The following is a 6000-nucleotide window of genomic DNA, read 5'->3' as shown; positions in this document are numbered from 1 at the left end:
ATATTATCACCCTAGTTGGATAATTCTTTACTTACTCAACAATATGTGATGTCAAGTCAAAGCATTGTTGAAAAAAATATAGTCAAGCATGCTCTGGCCTTTTGACCCCACTAAGAAAATAATGCTTCATTCACGCAAAGAACAACAACTATAAACTGGGTCAAGGATTCATGCCGCTGTTCCGTGCCCCAACAGGTCCGTGTGGCCATCACACGGTATGTCAGTGTCATTACCCCCAACTAATCCGCTCCTTTCTAATGCAGCCTCACAGCCCCTCACTCCCTCTGTAGCCACGCACCATTAATGAGTGTCGTGCCATGGAGCCACAATGCTGGATCTATAGCCCCATGCCGCTGGCGTGGGACTCCATCTGGCCGTCTTCAGTGGGAGGCATGATAGATGCAGCAGGGCTGGATTAGGGCACAAGCAGCAGCAGCCCTGCCCACACCAGTTCATCTCCTCCAGCTTATCTCCTCCGTGGCCATTCGTCTCATCACTGCGATGCTGGCTGCGGACTTCTCACTTCACAAGAGCAACAATTAAACACTGACCTTGTTTGTGTTTTTCAATACACCGCATTAATACTGGGACCACTGGGCAGCCCTTTTTAATGTTCTCCTTTTTCCCACATACTGGAAGAAGAATTTTAATTATGGCTTTGGTCTTTGTACTGTATGTCATGGGCATGGCTGTGAACTAAAAAGTATCTTATAACTGGAATAAGTTGCTAATAAGTTTAACATGACTCCTAACAATGCTATTCTTTTTTAGGTCAGAATATGGTCAAATACTTTTACTGTACACAGGTGATGATACACAGGACAGCTTTTTGAGTAATGTGACCAGGCAATGTTCCTTAGTGATGTTGTTCTGGCAGTTTTCCATTGATATTTGCCACGATTTTATCATCTGGAGCTCTTTAATCACCAGTGGAACACTTCCTATCCAATCACTTTATCCAACCAAGAATCAGCCATGTGATTGGCTGGCCACATTGCTCTAAAAGTAACCCTACTGTATGAATCATCCCCTCAAGATGTCAACTGGCTATAAAGCAAAATGGCAAACATCATGGAACACTGATTTTACTTTGCAGGAAGTAAAACTGCTGTAACAGATTATTACCAATTACATTCAATTCAAAGACATGGAGCACTCAGAAACTCGCTAAGTGAGCCCCATTGTGCCCTCAAAAATGTGACTGGATGCAGGTGTTCAGAACCATGAAACAGCTGCTCCCCAACAAGTCACACACAGCACTGCACGTTCTTGCATGGAATGCCAAAGGCTGAGGGGATGGTGTTGATATAGTCGTTTAATGATCCGTCTCCTCCAGCTGTGAAACGTGTGGTGTCACTGGATGGGTGTCTGGCCTATACAGGAAAAAAAGGAGGCCTCAGTTCAGGTCAGAGACACCCTCCATCACATTACAACATTACAATGTGGCTTGACGCACGCTTTGGAGTGTTTCATGATGGTATTAATGTTTGTACAGACATGGCAGAGAGAGAGAGAGAGAGAGAGAGAGACTAAGTCAAATTGTATGGTTCTACAAAACAGCACTTTGATAATAACTTCACTATTTATTCTCAATGGTACTTTATGCTCTGTAAAACTGGCAACTGATTACACTGAAACTGTTTAAGTATTCATTTCAATGATTCTGTAAATCCTTTGGAAGATTTTTCAGATTGTTTCATCCTCCGAACCAACGGTAGACTCCTTGATTTCATGTACACTAACTGACCCTATATCTTTTAAACTACAAACTGTTTGTAGATCATTTCAATGACATTTGCTCCACTGGTTTGAAAACTGTATATCTCACTGCCACTGTGTTGCAAGAGGGAGAGGCAGCATACTGGCTGCTCGGGGGGACAATTGCTTAACTGCTTATCTGTGCCACAGATAATCATCAGTGAAATCCACTGGGCATCATGCAATCAAGTCCATCCCTGGCAACAAAAACAAGGAAGAGCCCAATGTCTCTGCTTAGCATTCATGGCTGCCTCTTAAAAGAAAGAGAAAAACACAGATGACCTGTTCAGGGGACAGCGTGAAATCAGTAAACAAATACATAAATAAAGTGTTCAAATGACACTAAATTTTGAGAAAAACAAAACAATGTCACCTGGTAAAAAAATGCAAATTTCAGGACAACCTAAATTAGTCATAGCATTTCTTGCTCTGAGACAAGGCCTCACTTGCTCTCAAGTTGTAACATCCCTTTGAACTATTCCTCTTAGACTGGTGACTGATCATTAATTCATCCATTTTTTTGAAAAGGAGGTCTCATTATCGTCCACACATCAGCAGTCTCAATGTTTTTTTCAAGTCCTCAAAGGCCCTGTCACATTTGGACAGTCCCATCATCATACCTCTGGGGATAAAGAAAAGTATAATATCCAAATAAAATCAGCCAGTTGAAAAGGATAGGGGAAAAAGTTCAGAAGGAATAATATCGGTACTTGGCCTGAATATTTTAACACAGCACAGATTGATGGCTAAATGGTTACCATCACATCAGTGTAGCTTTATCGGCAAAGTGGCCCAGGCGATTTGCCTGCATGGTTTATGCCGCAGTGAAGGGAAGAAAATCCATCTTGTGGTCACCCACTCCACATGGGCCTCAAGTCCTCACTGTGTTTTCGTAAGAGAAAGAGGATGAAGGCCGATAAGAGCAAAACACACCATCTCTGGTGATTGAATGAGATCTCTATTTGTAGAAGGCTGCTGAGATAACATCAGGCTTTCTTGGAAGATGGCTGCACTTCTGGGAAGAGTGGGAGAAAAATGATGTGGAGGGACTTGTTATTAGCAATCTATTTTCTTCTGATGGTTTTATTTAGATTTCAGTTAAAAAAAAAAAAAAAAAAAAAAAAAAAAAACCTAAAATATATCCAGATGACTGTCCCCAAAAGAAAGACAGATTTGGTTCTGTAATGAATTCTAGTGTCTCCACATTCTAAATGGAAGCATTGTGACAGTTAAACGGGAGAGAATATCTCAACTAATGCTCACACACACACACGCACACTCATACACACACACGAACACGCACACACACATGTGCACGTGCACACACACACACACACACACACACACACACACACACACACACACACACACACACACACACATTTCCCCTTGGGGATCAATAAAGTATCTATCTATCTATATATACACACACACACACACACACACACACACACACAATTATCAAATATAAAATATGCTTACAGCTTTCCAAAAACCAAAAAGCCAAATATGAAAAATGTCCCAAACATGTCCCATTAACTTTTAGTGCTAAACATACTGTCTGTGTTTTATTGACCTAATTTGTGCAGATGCTTGCCCCCCGCATTTCCCTATCCACCCTCTTTGTTCCTTCAAGGCACAATTAAGCAGAATGATAATGGAGTCGTACCCTTCGGAAAGCTTTCATTTCAAACACATGCTCAAATGCAATATGGTGCTTCATTTTTTTTTGCTAGACCTCATGCCATTTTTCAATTAGCAAAATGTGAACAGGCCTAAGTTCACTCATAACTGTAACATTTTCATTTCAAAACAGAAGCTATTAAAGTGGAGCATGTTCATGTGATTTGAGGAATATAAGTGCAGGTCAATCAGTCATTTTCTGATTGATTGTGTAACACTACTAGCCTGGCTAACGTCAGACCTCATCTCATTGAGATGGGGTCTGGGAACTAGACATTCATTTTCTCGTATTTGAAACGTGGTTTACGAATGCCCAGAGCTGTTTATTGGGCGCTACGAATGTCTATCAAATGCATCTGTACGTAGCTCATAACGGCTTCGGTGTGTCGTCATCGTCTTGCTGCCCTCCCTCCGTTCTGTGATTGGTTCCTTCGTTAAGGTGAAAACGAAATCCATAGAACCCAGGTTGCCTAGCAGCGTGAATAAAATCACACGCGTAAGGCAGCATGGGAAAACCCAGGCTATAACATTACTTCAGACAGCAGCAAATCCACTGTGATTTCATCCACATTTACAGAAGCAACTCTTTCTCAAGTGTTTTTCCTTACTCTTAATGCCATAACAACAAAATGTCAGTGAGGTTAATTCATGCAGCCATCCATATAGCATGCCACGACAAACTCCCAAGATTCAGACAGTGACACGGTTTACCTCAAATCCCCGCTGGGTGTCAACACATTCTTGATAATTACAGTGAAATGTCTTCATATGTGTCTCAACAAGGCAGGCCACACCCAACTAGACCCACAGACATGTGCTATGTATTTCAATTCATCCTAAAAGTCTAAAGTAAATCCATAATCACAAGAAGAATTTGACTTAACTGCATATTTTACACGAACAGTAACACAAACAAGTCATCAAGCTTTACAAATGAACAAATGCTATCACTGTTTTCGAAGATGCCTAAAAATTGCACATTGTGAGATTAGTCCGTCTAACATGTGCTGACTAATGCAGGGGAAACTTTATTTTGGTTCATGATGGAAAATCCATTGGCGATAGAGAGTGTATTGGGAGCAGTCTAATGAGGGTTGGCAATGAAAATGACAGGTTGGACTGCGATCAGTCTTCAGGCAGAAGGACGCTCTTAATGTGTTAAACACACCCCTCAGCTGCAGCACACACGCCACACACAGACACTCACACACACACACACACACACACACACACACACACACACACACACACACACACACACACACACACACACACACATACACACACATACTGTACACACACACACACACCCATACACACACTCACACACACACACACACACACACACACACAGCATTATATTCAAGTTATTATCCTGCAATTCATAAAACTTAAAGTATGATTTATTAGAGGTATTTGAAATATATTAAAATGCATTGACACCTGTCCAGGTCATATTGACAGATGGCAAATGTGTCTATAATTCTTTTTTGATTATATCAAATTACAGGTTACATCTAAGCTAAGGCTAATGGCAAAAACACTTATTTAGACTCATTAAAACAAGCGCTTAAAGAATGTGCCTTTCATGCTTGCCAGTGCGTTCAAAAGCATGAAAATCATCCATTAGGCAGAGCTTTGTCTGCACCCTTGCTACCACGGCTACCAGCTACTGATTACAGCACTTTGCACAACGTGTTGCTTCTTGAAAGAGAGGATTAGCAGTGGACTGTTTTGTGATAAAAAGGGATAACCCAAATATCAAAACAAGCACTGCAGTCTCAGGAAAGAGAGAAGGGGTGATTGCACACGAGAGGAACTCGTAAGATCCCCTCATAATTAGGCAGACCTCTCTAATCAGCCAATGGCCTATGGTATGGTCTAATGACGGTCTGCACTCTAGTGCATTGTGGGTCTTAGTTCTCAGGAGGGCTCAGTGACATGTTTACTGACTGTTTAAATTGATGTCTGCTGCTGATTGCAATAAGTGGAGTAGAATGAAAATCAAGACCAATGGCGATCTCACTCCCGACACCAACGAATGAATGATGTGAGACAAACTAAAGGATACAGTGTTCAGTGTCCAATCAGAGAGACAAACATGGACCTTCTAGGGCACACACAGGATCCTCAGTCAAGCTGGTGTGATGCTTGCTTGCCACATCTATGTGTGCATGTGTATGTGTGTGTGTGTGTGTGTGTGTGTGTGTGTGTGTGTGTGTGTGTGTGTGTGTGTATGTGTGTGTGTGTGTGTGTGTGTGTGTGTGTGTGTGTGTGTGTGTGTGTGTGTGTGTGTGTGTGTGTGTGTGTGTGTGTGTGTGTGTGTGTGTGTGTGTGTGTGTGTGTGTGTGTGTGTGTGTGTGTGTGTGTGTGTGTGTGTGTGTGTGTAGAAATCAGGGAGATTCCCCTAACATGTTCCACATGGCTACCATCTGGCCTTGCTCACTCTGGTCTGGGTATGTGGAGATGGTCAAGAAACCACCAGCTTGTTCCCTCTCTCTCTCTCTCTCTCTCTCTCTCTCTCTCTCTCTCTCTCTCTCTGAGCCCCCTAAGACCCCT

The sequence above is a fragment of the Alosa alosa genome, chromosome 16 (genome assembly GCF_017589495.1).
Source record: "Alosa alosa isolate M-15738 ecotype Scorff River chromosome 16, AALO_Geno_1.1, whole genome shotgun sequence".
NCBI lineage: Eukaryota > Metazoa > Chordata > Actinopteri > Clupeiformes > Clupeidae > Alosa > Alosa alosa.
The sequence above is the reverse complement of the archived record's forward strand: the minus strand, read 5'-3'. Positions refer to the sequence as shown.